This window comes from Gavialis gangeticus, unplaced genomic scaffold (assembly GCF_001723915.1).
Source record: "Gavialis gangeticus isolate Ggan-Ray unplaced genomic scaffold, GavGan_comp1, whole genome shotgun sequence".
Lineage (NCBI taxonomy): Eukaryota > Metazoa > Chordata > Crocodylia > Gavialidae > Gavialis > Gavialis gangeticus.
In genome coordinates this window covers 87,798,843-87,814,215 of record NW_017729022.1, presented here as the reverse complement: position 1 = coordinate 87,814,215, position 15,373 = coordinate 87,798,843, and the positions used below count along the sequence as shown (strand labels likewise).

The window sequence follows — 15,373 nt, the reverse complement described above, 5'->3', positions numbered from 1 at the left end:
TACTGCTCAATAGCACATGTAGATGCCAGCCTATTCCCACTTACTGCGCAGTAATTTACTGCACAATAAATTCAAGGTGGTGTAAATTCATGTGTAGATATGACCAGTAGGTGACAAAATCATTGAAATGCATTATAGAGAAAGAAGATCATATATAATTCTGTCAATATCACTTTGCTAGATCACTGGGACAATGAAATTAGTTAAAGCTGGAAAAAAACTGAGAAATAGCAACAAAAGCTATAAATGTAATTGCAGTGAAATGCCATTCTATTAAAGCTAAAAGAATTTCAGAATTCCAATATATGTGCACTGTTTTGTGTTCTGAATCATGATCAAAAGGCAAAAGGTCAGTATTTTGCATGGAACTTTTCTACAAAATGTGATTCTGAAATCTTGAAAATCTAATTCTCCATTGAAACTGGTTCCTTCAAAAACATTTGCCAGGCCTATTAGTTACATAGTATAGCAGCAAACTTTGGGCTCAGGAGCAGCTCACACTAGTTAAAAGGGGGCATACCTACATGAGATTCTAAATGTACAGTAGACTAGTTCTACTGGGCATTACTGAATCACTGTGAAAGCCATGCTATTGCACTAATGCACAGTAGAATTAGTCTACTGCACATCAGCATCACTTAAAAGGCATGTGCCAGTGCTACTGCTCAGCAGCACCAGTTGCTGTGCATTTAGTTAGTATCTGTTATTACAGATATTAAACTTAATGCTCGGTAACCACAGCTCATTAAGGCATGTGTAGATGTGCCCAGGAACAACTTGATTCTCCTTTAGAATGATGCTTTATAGAACCTGTTATTCCAAATGCTATAATTTAGAACAGTAAACCAGTACACACGCACATATACGAGCGCATTCATCACTGAAACTTGTCCACTCTTTTTACATTCACAGCAAATCTAAACGGCTGTTTTAAGATGGAAAGTGAAGAACAACAAATTAATTTGAAACCATAGAGAAGTTATGTAGATAGAATATAAACACCAAAACCAAAGTTTGGCAAGAATCTTGGAGTTAATACTCCTGGTAGAAAACCCCCCCAGAAGATTTTAAATGGAGGACAGTAGTTCCAAGCTGGAAACAGACATCTTCAATGGAATATGATATGTCATGGCACAGCTGATTGCACTTTAGGGGCACCTATAGATGCCCAGGTTTTAGTGCCCTCACAAAGGTGTGCTTCAGCAAGCAGTGCTCAACTCAGGCTCCCCACTCTGCATTTGCAGGTGTTCAGGGGGAAATCCCTTTGCAAAGGATTTCTCTACAAGGGTCAGCACATGCAGTGGGCGGAAACTTGCACGGGGTCCCTCCTCCACCTTTGTAGGCACACAGGAAAATCTCACTGTGTTTCTGACAGCAGAGCATACCAGGCTGCAAAGGCCAAATGAGGACACCCTATCAGAGTTCCTGCACTCTGCACATTCAGGCATACATGTAGAAATCTTCTGCAGAGGGATTTCCCTGTGTACTGTATAGGGTGCATGTCTGCAAGTCGGAACCCCCTCTTGGAGAAGGACACATATAAGTCAGTACGAAAGCAAGGCAGGCACACCCAAGCCTTGAGAGGGCTGAACCTGCCCCTTGACCCCATGGAGCCCGTGCCCCAGGGAGTCTGGAGATCCTGGGCAGCTTCACGCTGCCTGGGCTTTTATGCCATAAGAAAACAGATGTGGATTGCTGTAAAGCAGCCCAATTTAATATTGCTGTTGCGGCCACAAATCTGAGCTTTAGTGGTGCAACAGGACGTAGAGACTTCTGTTTGCTTTCACTTTGTGCCGCCATAAAAATGTTTATGGTGGCACAAAAGTGACATCTGTTTCCACTACCAATATCATAGAGGCAGGAGTTCAGTACTGGCTGCCAAGCAGTGTTTCATTGCTGTCATTTCCTAAACACCATAGGTTACTTGGACAACTCCTATTCAAACAGTGTAAGCATACTTAACTTTTGTAATGAGATGGAGCCCCAAGACAAAATAACATGGATGCGCTGAAATTCAGTTTATTTAGAATAAATAATCTGGGTCTATTCTTTGGATATTTATTATTTTGTTTCTTTAAAATTAAAAAATAATTTTAAAAATGTACAAGAACTCTTGATGCACAGTCTAATTCTCATGTATCTCTTTAAAAGACATTTTTTCTTTCACCTATTTTAACCTCAGTTCAGTTTTAGAGTGAACCCAAGGGGTTTATTTAAACTGAAAATAAGTCTAAATGTATGTGTCTGTCATATCATTCTGATTTTCTAGAATGTGAGTGGGTGCAATCATTCCTTTCATACTGTCATGCTTCGTGCAAAAACTTTTCTTTCAGAATTCCTACCGAAGACCCTCTCATTTAAAAATAATTTCATAAATACTAAATAAATATACATAAACTGTAGTATTCAGAGACCTTGAAGCTGAATTGTTCTGCTTCTCACTGAAGAGACATAGCACAGATAGTGACAATTTAATCTTCCCTTGCACTGACTTCCAAATTATCCTGCAGGTTTTTAAGTAGCACTCCCCACTGAGATTAGTACAGCATTCTGCAGAAAATGATATCAGCATGTTAATATTATGAATTTACAAATGGGCCCCATATTAAAAGCCAACCTTTTTAATAAGGGTGCATCTTCAGTAGGAGAAAAAAATATTCTGAACTCAAGGTAGCACATTTACTAAGGAATAAGCTGACTTCAATAGTAGAAGTGGGGTAGATACAGGAAGCAGCTTTACACTGGGGTAAGTCATTCAACTTCAAGATAGTTTTCCCTCAAAAAGTAAGGAGATGCACTAAAAGAAACCAGATCAGTGGTACTTGTGTCTCTTCCTTTAATCAGTTTCATCCTGAGTCAGTCCCTTGTTTAGTGCTAAATTGCTCCCTGGTACCAAGTGATGTAACAGTGCTTACTACAGACAAATAGCTTGGGAGAACTGGTCACGGGTTATACTGTAAATTTACGGCAAAGTAAATTTGGGGGTAAATTACTTCATCACGATTATGTCATATGTCCACATCTTCTGTGCAGAATTCTTGTAAAGAAAACGAAGCTCTTATTTTTAACATAAATTACCAAATCAGGCTAAAGGATATGGGGGAGCCAAGGACTTACCTTGACCTCCTAACACACATGAGAATGATCAACTGTCATGTATTTATCTCAAGTAAGCTTTTTCCCTAGCAAAAACAAAGCCAGGGAAAAGACAGAGAGAGAGATTGTCTTTATTTCCATGCCATATGTGTCCCTCCCTACTAAATCATCCAAATTGGTGTGAAGTTTTTTGTTAGACCCTGTTAACTACCAAGTGGTTAGCTTTTTCTTCACTTCCTCTTTAGACAGGACTTCATCCTAGAGGTCACCAATCCAGGGTGAAGGATTTATGACCTCTAGCACTTCCCTGTGAGCTATAAGATCATAGGACTAGAAGGAACCTTCTGAGTTCTCAAAAACAGTCCTTCTGTTGCAGATAACCATGTCCTGAATGGCATCCATCCAATCTCTGTGCAGGGCACCAAAACTGCCATTCATAACTCTGGCCTGGATGACTGGATCTGTACATACCATTCTAGATTCTCACTAGTACTTTATACAACGGTATTGATATTTCTTCTTTTCTACTGGAAATAACTTGCCTGATACTTCCCTGTGTCCCTTTTTTCACAACTGTATACACTGGTGGATCTTAGTCATTCTTTTGTTAACTGATAAATTAACTTTAATCTTTCCCCTTCTCTATTTCCAACAGATGATTCCTCTTCCTTGAGCAGAATTTTTTCTTATTAGTCCCTAGGAATGTTACTTTTTACTTTGTACTCTTAAATTTTATTTTATTTCTACTGCTCCAATCTTCAAGGTTACACACTTCTACCTGTATAATATCCTGATCCTCTTTTGCACTGACAGTGTTTTCTCAAATGTCATCATTAAGTTTCATTAGCACATTCCTATTTTTATTCCATGGGCATTTTAAAAGCTATTCAATAAGATTGATCCTAAGATCTGCCCTTGAAGAACTCTATTAGTAACCTCTTTTCACCTGGTTGTTCACATTTCATACAAACTATAGTTGTCATTTCTTTAGCCTATTATTTACACACCTTACAATTCTTGTACTAATCCCCATATTCTTCAGTTAAATTAATTGCTTCCCATGTGGTAAAATATCAAAAACCTCTTTGTGGCGGCACAAACCGTACGTTGCACTTTAAACCATAGGAGGTGCTGCTGATTAGCAGTGCTGGGGCAAAATTTGCTACCAGGATTTCCTGGTAGCAAAAAAATGCAAACAGTGAAATAAGAAGTGGCACAAAGTACACCAAAGTGCTGTGTGCTGGGATAAATGTGGAGATGGGCGAGCAGGCAGCCTAGGCCGCCTTCTTCCCTGTCTCTGTGTGCCTCAGCATGGGGACTCTGCTGCAGAGCCCCCATACTGAGGCACACTGAGCCCCTATCTTGATGCACAGTGCACCCCAGCCAGCCGCTGAGCCCTTGCACTGATGCACATGGAGACACGGAAGCAGCCAGCCCAGGGCTGCCTTCTCCCCAGTCTCAAGTCACACTGCACCCCAGTCATCTGGGGAGCAGCTGGCTGGTAAGGCTGTGTGAAATGGACCCTATTCAATTCGGATTCGGCCCAAATCAGGGACAGTGATTTGGTCCATCGATTCAGATCACTGTCCCTGATTTGATTCAGCCCAATCCAAATCTGAAGATTCAATGCTGATTTGGTAAATCAGCATTTCGGACACAGGCACAGCTATAAAAGTTTGTTTCTATGTCCCTTGAGGGGCGTGCAGCTCATGATCTCTGTGATGCTGGGGTGCATAGAGTGTCCCACGGGAGCATGGGGGGTCTCTCCAGCATGCTTGGCAGTGAACCCAGAAATGGACCAGAAGTACTTCTGGTCCACTTCCGGGTCTGTCAGGGAACGCACTGGGCCCCCACCCCGGGCACCCCCTGGCTCAACGATTGGCCGGGAAGCCTTCTGTGCTTCTGTGGGACACTGCATCTGCCCCAGCACCACAGCCTTCAGAGGCTCTGCTACCTAGAGGTATGTAGAAAAAACATTTAAAGCTGTATCTACATTTGAATCGCCGAATCTGTCCAAATCTCCCCAAATCTATTCAGAGAGTTCCAAATCGATTTGAAGAGATTAAAGGGTCCTCTGGTTTGATTCTGATTTGGAGATTTGACCACTGAATCAGGCCAAATCTCCACTGAATTGAATCAGGGACCAAAGCTTCGCATAGCCCTACTGGCTGGTGCTCAGGGAGTCTCAGCATGGGGGCTTTGCAGTGCATGGAGACGGGAGCAGGCGGCCCCATCTCTACATGCCACCCCCTGGCTGGCTGGGGCACAGGGTGACTCAGCATGAGGGCTCCTGCTGGCTAGCCCCATACTGAAGCACCCTGTGTCCCATCACACCCGCCTCCCCCCAACCCCCCCCACAGCACATGAAGCAGCAGGACAACATGTCTTGTTGCAGACTGCATAAGCAGGGGCGTGCACTGCAGCGCAAAGTAGTGGCACACATTTGTGCCACTACTGTTTGTGTTGCTGCAAATGCACGCCCCCTAGTCATGTGTCTGAGTTTTACTTCCACCTCAGACGTAGTCATTTACATGTCCATGCTGTCATTTTCATTAGCTGCCCTGCCTTTAATCTCCCATATTCATTCTTTCTGTAAACTGAAGGGGGAATTATTTTATTTTTGGATGATACCTAGATTTTCGTTTCTCATTACCACTGCATAGTTGCTTGAGTTCTTCTTTCCTTTGTTCTCTTTGTATTTATATGACTGAAGAACATGTTGCTATTTGTTTTCATTTCCTTTGCAAGGTGTAACTCAGCTTGAATTTTGGCAGATCTCACCTTATGCCTACATTTTCTGACCTCCAGCTTTCTTTCCTAAGTAATCTGTTTTCCTGTTCTTTGTAAGGTATCTTATTACTATATTTTTGAGGTGGTCATTCAACCAGCTAGGTCTTCCACAATTCTGCAGCTGAGAAGTGATACAAAAAAAAAAAGCTAAAGCTAAACCCATTGTTTCTTCTTTGGGAACATGCCCATACAACCTTGCTAGGAAAATTTAATTAGCAATGTCATGTTTTAAGTGCTACAGTACTTGGCAGCTATACATTTTTGCCAGATCACAGCATGTTCAACTTGATGTACATGGGCAAATAATATTTAGGAATTTGATCAGAACAATACTGGTCTATTATAAGCTAGACAGTGATTTGTGTTTTTTGTTCTCATTCTACTAATATGCTAGTTTTATGGGATTGATCCAAAACCCACTGAAATCTTTTGAAGTTTGTCCCTTCATTTCAATGGACTCTGAACCAGGCCTTACAAGAAATGTAATTCAATCTCAGATAACACTTGCAATAAAAACTATGCAGGTGTGCAGAGGTCATGAAGTGCCAACATCAAACACCTGCAAATATGTTGTTCACAAAGCATTTCAGTGCACATCTGGAATTCTGAACTTACCCAAAACAAAAGTGTTTGAATAATATTTTTGCAGATTTGATGAGAAACTCCACTTAAGTCTTTTTTCATTTGGAGATTTGTGTGTATTGAAGCTTTTATTAAAACTCATTGGCTTATGGTGGGTAAGAAAGATCTAAAGGGAGCCTGAAGTCAGCTTTAAAAGTGTTTTTGTTTTGTTTTTTTCCCTTAAAAGAAAAAATCCCCATGATAAGCAGAATGATAAGCCTGAAATTTGAAGTCCCTTTTTTCTTTACAGAACCATCTAATCATTCTTCCTCTGCGCAAGATATCTGCCTTTGTGAGTTTGCTTCTACAGTTGAAGCAAAAGTTCAAGTCTTTCTGTCTAGTCAACACTTGTCCATTCTGTCTTTTGGCACATGGGCACCTGTATACTTGGGAACAGAATTAAGATCTTCAATATAGTTTAGATTAGTCACTGAGAGCTATTAGATAGCAATGGCTTTCGTTTGCTAGTGAATGCATATAGTTGTATATTTACAGGCAAATCAATGGCTATCTAGGTTCAGCAGTTATGTACCCCCTAAAGAACCTACACATTTTACTCATTGTGATCACTATTCAAAAAGGCTTGCCTGTTTAGTAACCCCTTAATATGCTTCTGATATACTGGATCAGTGCACAAGAATAATTACAAACACAGTTAGAAAGGTATAACATACTCAAAGGCTGATCTGAGGATCAATGAACCAGAGAAGTTCACAGTTGCAAAGGTAATGAGCATATTTTAAGATTAATTTCACTGGATTTACTACTGAGAAAAAAGTAGATTCCCCAGTGGTGTTGCATATATTCCTACTACTAGGAGTGGATCCAAAAGAGAGTGCCATGATACAGTTACACCCCACTTCCCAAAGAGTAGCTTTTCTGGTTCCCCACAGCTCTAGATGCTTCGATTCCCTCATCCGAATTATTTTTAGTGTTAACTTTAGAAGTCACTGTCCATATGTTAAAGAGTTTACAATCAACACAGGAAATTATGAAAATAACCAGAGAAATGGAAGGGGAGGAATGAGTACTGAGCTTCAAAATATGAAGTTTGGTTTGTATAAAGCAAAGGGGTGGTTATCTGTATTATTATGAAGTAAGGCAGAAGGCAGGGCAAGGCATGGTGACACCCTAGAAACTAACTGATTCAGATGGGCTTGAGCTTTCATAGAGGCTCAGTGATACTCAACCTCTGGCCTGCAAGCCAGATCCGGCCTGAGAAGCCATATCAAGCAGCCTGCAGGACTCCCCGCAGGTCCATAAATTTGGCAGCAGGGGAGTAGTAGCAATTAAAATTTCCAAGCCCCATGAGGCAGATGACATGTTCCCATGTGCTGGAACAGACCAGCATATGGGGCAAGGGCAGTGGGCCCAATCCAGCGTGACCAGGCCCAGGACTAGGGTGTGTGGTATGTGCAAAGCCAGGACATAACCTGGTGTAAGGGGCTTGGGCCATACACCAGATTCCATCTGCATGTCATCCCCATCCTAGATTGGGCCCATAGACAGGTCCCATTCTGTAAATCGAGCCTCTGGATTGACGCCACACCACTTACTCAGCCCACAGCCCAGAAAGTTTGGGCACCACTGCTGCAGCCTGATGTTCAATACTATCTGATGAAATAAGAAGTTGACTATGAAATCTCCGAAACAGTTAGTTGCTAAGGTACCATCTGTTCTGCCTTCTGAAGCCTGAAAGAATAAAATTTTAGAATAGTAAACCGGAAGGAGGAGAGCACTAGAGACTAAAGACTTACGAACAACATTCTTACTGAAGTCAATATACTGGCTTTTAAGCATAGGTCCTTGTCTTAGTGGTGACTGAGGTGAACTTTTCCTTGTGCTGAATTTTTAAAACATACCTAATTTTACAGTAAGGTTTCAAGTGAATTTCAGCTCTGATTTGCTTATTATTTGTTAAACCTAAGCTGAGAGAGGCATATTCCCAAAATGGACAGTTATATTAAGATTATGAGTTGTATTAAGATTATGGACAGTTATGATTAAGATTTAGAATGCGGAAATCTGGATTTTTTTCCCAGCTTTGCCACTGATCCTGCTGTTGTGTGATACTAGGCACAATAACCCTGAATTTTAGGTTTCCCATATGTGAAATGGGAATGATGATAATTTCCCTTCCTCACTAAAGTTCTTTGAGAGCTACAGATGAAAAGTGTTTCCTTTGATTTATTTATCATTCAAATACTATTTATTAATACAATAGTTAATAATGCCATGGGCCTTTTGTGCAAACTGCATATAGTTTAAAAACTGTTAAACAGTAAGTAATCTATATACATTTCTTCCCTTACAGAAAATGAACTATCTTTTCATATTCTGCAGATGCGCCTTCCAGCTCAAAATTAAGGAACATTGTCCTGCAGTGAATTGGCATACTGGTTGCCCATATGAGATCTGTAAATAGCTACAGGATCTTAGTTTCAAGGGTTGTTAATCTAGTTCCTTTCATAAAGACTAAAATTCACTTACTAAAATAGGATGCTGGGTTCCACTTAGTTTAATAATATCAAAAAAGAAATGCGGCAAAATATCTCTGAGGGAGGGAGATTGAAAACTTTCACTAAACCCATGACACTTCAATAGATCATCTGCTGAAGGCAACATCATTTCTGTGTCAAATATCCTTCCTGCGCCATCTTTGCATTTGTATGAACCTCAATAGTATCACCTGCATGAAGTGTTCAAAGAGGGGCAGGTCAAATAATAGTGAGAAAAGGATATCTTGAAAGTCAGATGAATCAGGAAAGACAGAAATATTAGGGATTTAATTGATGGGAGGGAATGCTTAGTTTGGTTTGGTTTGGTTTGTGGCAAGTAAACTGGAAGGGGTATTTTATGCAGTGAAGATCACATACACTGTAAGCACTACTTCAGGGTAGGGAGTGTCATTGGAATACACTTGTATATATGGTCTTGGGTATGACAGAGAACTGTACCCTACTGGGATTTAGGGTCACTGTTGTGGGACTGCTCATGGAGGAGCAGTCCCTAGAAAGTTCCACCAGGACAAAACCCCAGGTAAGGGTGAGTCTGGAGTGCCCTAAAAGCATGCCCCCCTCCCCACTGCAGTGTGTTACCTCTTAGTGGGGAAAGGCTAGGGGAGCTGACCCCAAAATAAAATGAAGGGCAGGGCCAAACTGTTGACCAGAGTGGACAGTTATACCTAGCTCCCTCTAGAAAGTTGTCTCTGGTGGATCAGGTGGCCAAGCAGATATGCTCATCTCCTGCACTACGAAGGCAGATGGCAAGAGCTGTGTGGACAGTGCAGGGCATCAATTCAGGTGCAGAAGGACCTGATGGACATCCACTGCATCCAGACTTGTCTCCAGACATCTCAATGCTGTCATGGCACTAGATTCAGACAGACCTGGACAAGAGAGTGAGGGTAACTGCACAACTTTCCCTCACTTCAGTCCAACTCACGTACAAGTTATGACATCAACTGTATCCCCCTCATAGAGATACTCAAGTCCTTTGGCGATGGGAAAGCAGCAAAGCAGCAGGTGTGGGAGCTGTAGCTGAAGACCTGTACAGAGTTGGCTCAGGGCACAGGGTTGATTTTCACTGGACTGAAGCAGCAGTGGAATTTGGCAGCCCCCTGGGTGACTGAGCAACCCTAGTTAGGATCACATTGCTCATCTCCATAGCATGAGGAAGGGGCTAGAAAAGGTGCCATGAACAGTGTCTGTTTCATCTTAACCCTGGTCAAGGAGCATACCGTGGATGATGGGGATCCCACTATAGCAATCGAAAATCATATAAAAAGATTACAAAAGACAAAGGTGACACCACTCACCATCAGTGCTTCAAATGTGTGCATGCTAATGAACTGTGCAACAGCAGATAGACCAGAGAGAAGAACAGCTCTGGTAGAGAACTGGTTCAACATTCAGATAGAGGCCCTGAGTGAAACACGCCTAGCTGAAGAAGGACAACTCACTGAAAAAGGAGCTGACTACACCTTCTTCTGGAATGGCTGTAGTAATTAAGAGCAATGTGAAGCTGGTGTTGGGTTTGTCATGTAAGCACAGCTAATCAGAAAGCTTGCAAATCTCCCAAAGGGAGTGAATGACAGACTCATGCTAATGAAACTCCCACTGTCTGGGCAAAAAAATACAACTATAATCAATGCTTATGCACCCTCCATAACTAACACAGGTGTGATTATGGGCAAATTTTATGAAGACCTGGAGTCTCTTATCGCAGAAGTGCTGAAGGCAGACAAGCTTTAATGCTAGACTTGGCACAGATCTCCAGGCATGGCCAGGTGTCATTGGAAAAAAGGCCTTGGGAAATACAACAGCAACAGGCTCCTCCTCCTGAGGAAATACACCAAAATATGACCTCTTCATCACCAACACAGTCTTCCACCTGACAAACCACAACAAGATGTCTTGAATGCACCTGCACTCCAAACACTGGCATCATCAGAAGAGGCAGACAGGATGTCCGAGTGAAAAAGGCCATGAGAAGTGCAGAATACTGGACTGACCACAAGCTCATAGGCTCCAAGATGTGTATCTGGATGCATCCTAGTAGATGACCACAAGGCAGAAACCACCCAAAAAGCTCAATGCCTCCAAAATGAAACATAATGTGAAAAAGGCATTGTTGAAGAACTGTGCAGCCACCTAGTAACAATTGATGTAAACTCCAATAACATTAAGAAAAAGTAGGCATCCTTCAGAGACTCTGTATATTCAGCTGCATCCAATATCCTTGGTCCCACCACATATAAATATCAATATTGGTTTGGTGAAAAAGATACTGACATAATGTGATACTGACTACTGAATGAGAAACATTGGCTCCATAAGGCCTGTTTAGAATACATCACTTCAACAGGTAAGAAGGCAGCCTTCAACAACATCAAGAGGCCTGTCCAACACAAACTCAGAGAGGTGCAAAACTAATGGTTGAGCAGCACGGAAGATGAGATTTAGTCTTATGCAAGCAGGAGTGATATGAAGAACTTCTACAATGCTCTGAGGACAATCTACAGGCCACAGTCATCAGGAACATCTCCAATACTGAGTGTTGTACACACTGCTCATTGACAAAGGAAAGATACTGCAAAGATGGGCAGAACACTTCAACAACATCCTCAATCAACAGTCACCTATTAGTAAGGAGGCAATTGATTGACTGCCTCAGGTAGACATTACCATATTTCTTGCTCATCCTCCAATGTTGACTGAGAATGTGAAATCAATTAACCTGCTGTGAAATAGCAAAGCACCTGAAGCAGATGCTATACCAGCAGAGGTCTACAAGGCCAGAGGCTCACACATGGCTCTGAAACTGACCGAACTCTTCCAGTCAATGTGGGCTCAAGGAACTATAACACAGGAGTACAAGGATGTATCTATCATCCATTTGTACAAGCAGAAAGGCAGTAGAGAATCCTGCAGTAACCACTGGGGCATCTCCTTGCTGTAAGTAGCCAGCAAAATCCTCACCAGAATTCTCCTGAATCACCTTGTGTAACACATAGAACAAGGTCTTCTGCCTAAGAGTCAGTGTGGCTTCAGAAAAAGACGTGGTGACCATAGACAGGCTGTTCCCTGAATGCCAAATCTGAGACTGACATGCAACAGAGTATGGACCATTTCTCTTTTGTCTGTGACAACTTTGGTCTCACAATCAACACTAAGAAGACAGAAGCAATGCACCAGCCTGCACCAGGAAAGTCTGAGCCTACCATTACAATGAATGGCCAAACCCTCCAGGAAGTCGACAAGTTCACCTATCTCAGCACTACTCTGTCACATGTAGTTCACATTGATGATGAAACCAACACCAGAATTACTAAAGCAAGTGTGGCCTTCAGCAGACTACATGCAAATGTGTGGGAGCACAGAGACATCAATCAACAAAGCTGAAGGTCTACAAAGCCATTGTGTTGCCAGTCCTAATGTATGCATGTGAAACCTGGACAATGTACAGATGTTGTGCTATGAAGCTGAACAACTTTCACATGGGCTGTCTAAGGAAACTGATGAGGATAAGATGGCAAGACAAGGTCCCAGACACTGAGCTTCTCACATGGGCAGGCATTCCAAGCATCCACATTCTGTTGATGAAATCACAGATAAGATGGGCAGGTCATGTCACCAGGATGTCAGATGAGCGACTGCCAAAGAAGATCTTCTACAGCAAGCTAAAGGAAGGAAAGTACTCTCAAGGAGGCCAGAAGAAACATTTCATGGTCTCCCTCAAGTCACCCTTGAAATGTTTCAGCATTGACCTGAAGTCTTGGGAAGATCTTGCTTGTGATCGTTCCACCTGGTGAAGCCTCATTCATACTGGAGCTACCATCTATGAGTGCAGGAGAACTGCTGAGGCACAGAAGTTCCTCAGAAGCACAAACAGCGTAAATCTTGCAACAGCAGCACGTCTGCTGTTGATCAAGCAACCCAAAGTATTTCTTGCTCAGTGTGCCATAGACAATTCAAAGCACACATTGCCGTGATCATCCACTCACGTGCTCACAGAAATCAAACCAACCAGTCATGTCATGGTTATCTTCAAGTTCAAAGGATGGACAACAACACACTTGTATACCACCAAGGCCAAAAGGCATCACTATGGCTATGGCCTTCAGCTCCTACTGCAAACAAAAATTACATAATGATACATTACTGACTGATGGAGAATTTTTTTAATAGACCTTCATCTTACAATCTTAGGTGCTTCTGTCCCCCTTGGAGAAACTATGGGCAAAGTCCAAAACATGATGATGTCAGTTTGAGTCTCAATTGGCTTTGGATCATGTTGTCACTGAGATATAGGTCAATTTCCACTCCCACTTTCTTCTTTGGCACCCATCTGTCTGTTTACTAGTAGGAGTTTTGGGAAATCAGAATGTGCCTGCAACCCTGAAAAAAAAAGAATGAACAGCTCCTTATCATTCCCATGTTATGCTCTCTTAAAGCATAAACAGTACATGTGCTAATAAACTATAGAACACATCAAGCACTATAACATGTCTCTTTAATCAATATTTAATTTAAAGTGTTAATATCTTCCAAATAAACATATATATAAGGGCTCCAGCTGCATGTTGCTGTCCTGAAGATAATAAACACTCAAGAGGCACAATTGTCTAGAAAAAAAAACAGACTATTTTTCCAAGAACGCTTCCAAGAATTCATGATGCTAATGATGCCCAGTTAGCCAAAAGAAATCAAGCCAGACTTAATGTGTGTTAAAGAGAACATTTCCCTTTTTTACTGTGATACTATATTGCTTTTGCTGAGTACATGGCCCTGGCTGTATTTTAAATGGTCTGTGCCAGATTTATAAGGTATTAGGACTTTCAGCTGTTTGCCATTCATAGAAACATAGATTTTTCATTTATTCTTTTTGCCAGGACATGACATAAAGTCTACTCTCTTCATATCTAAATTATGCCAGGTTCATTCTTTTTCTAAGCAATCTGTTCCTTGGTCTGAAACATTTTTCTCTGTAAATTCTACAGACCTAAACTGTTGTGGAAGAAATCAGATTTCGCGTTGTGTTTGGTATTAGAATTCAAAGACCCAGTCGGAGTTTAATGGCGCTTGTACAAACCATCCTAGGGAGGAGATCTAAACAGAACTCCTCCCTTCTAGAAGTTAACATATCTTTTTATACCTAAAATTGTGAAAACAGACACATGATTTAAACAAAGCATCCTTGAAAAGAGAGTCAAAGGTAGATCATAACAGTTGCTTGCTCAGCAACACATTTTGTTTTGAGAACTATTATAACTTTTTTTGTTTTTAGGAAAGGAAGAACATTTGTTCCCAGAGAACTGTAAAAGACATAATAAAGCAGAAGGGTTTTTCTTATCTTAAAACATTTTAAAATATGAAGCAAGAGCATTTTTTTTCTTCACTCTGAAGTCAAGTTAGAGGCCTGGATAAATCTACTTCAACATTCCCCCCCTTTTGGGCCTTGTAGGCCCAACATACTAAATATTTATAGCCCTTAATCTTTTGATTCTAACTCTTCTTCTTTACCGTTAGCTATTTCAACATACACGTTATATACTTCGTTTCTTTGCATAGAGGTTGACAAGCTATCTTGCATTTGCTTAGCGGCACAATTTAAGCAGCAACATATGAGCATAAGCACTAGGCATATTCCAAAAAAAATAACAAACAATATTAACAAACCATGAACGATAGAAGGAAAACATTTTGATGAACCTGCCAGGGAGGAAGTAATCTTCTTGACCTTTTTTGAAGCATAGTCTGATTTATAAAGTTCTTTTTAGCTGGTGAGTCTTTAAGTTCATATAAGATGATCCAACTGGAAAAACTGAGAATCACCCAAGTCACGACTAATCAGCCCCACTTTGGGAACCAGGAACTAGGTAGAGGCCTTTTTCCTGTCCCGAAGGGCATAGTGGTGTCGTTGGGGCACATCCTCTTCACTCTGTAGTGGCAAATCCTCTTTGCCAGTAGGCTCACTACTGGTCTTGTGCTCTCCTGCTGGCAAGTGCTAGGCTCACTACCAGTCTGTGGAGGCTGATTACAAAATTGAAATGGGGGAGACTCTGGGTCTGATGGGGCTGATGTTTTCTTACTGTGTGCAGAGTGAATCCACGTGGGGAGTCCTTGACACTTCATTGCAGTGTTGGTGGTCAAGAGTACCTGGAATGGGCTTTTCCAGCAAGGTTCCAGTGATGATTTTCACTGATGGACTTTTATATGGACCCAGTCTCCAGGCAGGATAGAATGGTACAGCTCATCAGGTTCTTTGGGGAGAGCTGTGTGTACCTGTGAATGAAAATTCTTAACACACTTCATTAGTGCCTTACAATAGTCCAGAATAGTATCATCAAGTAAATGTATATCAC

General features: G+C 41.5%; 1 long non-coding RNA gene across 1 annotated transcript; it reads right to left on the bottom strand.

Moving 5' to 3' along the window:
- Nucleotides 1-625: 625 nt before the first annotated feature.
- On the bottom strand, nt 626-14,976 carry LOC109296258. Its single transcript, XR_002096934.1, has 3 exons — nt 14,878-14,976; nt 2,323-2,326; nt 626-637 (listed from the first exon to the last, which is right to left on the bottom strand). It is a non-coding gene; the product is annotated as an uncharacterized LOC109296258 (long non-coding RNA).
- Nucleotides 14,977-15,373: the final 397 nt, after the last annotated feature.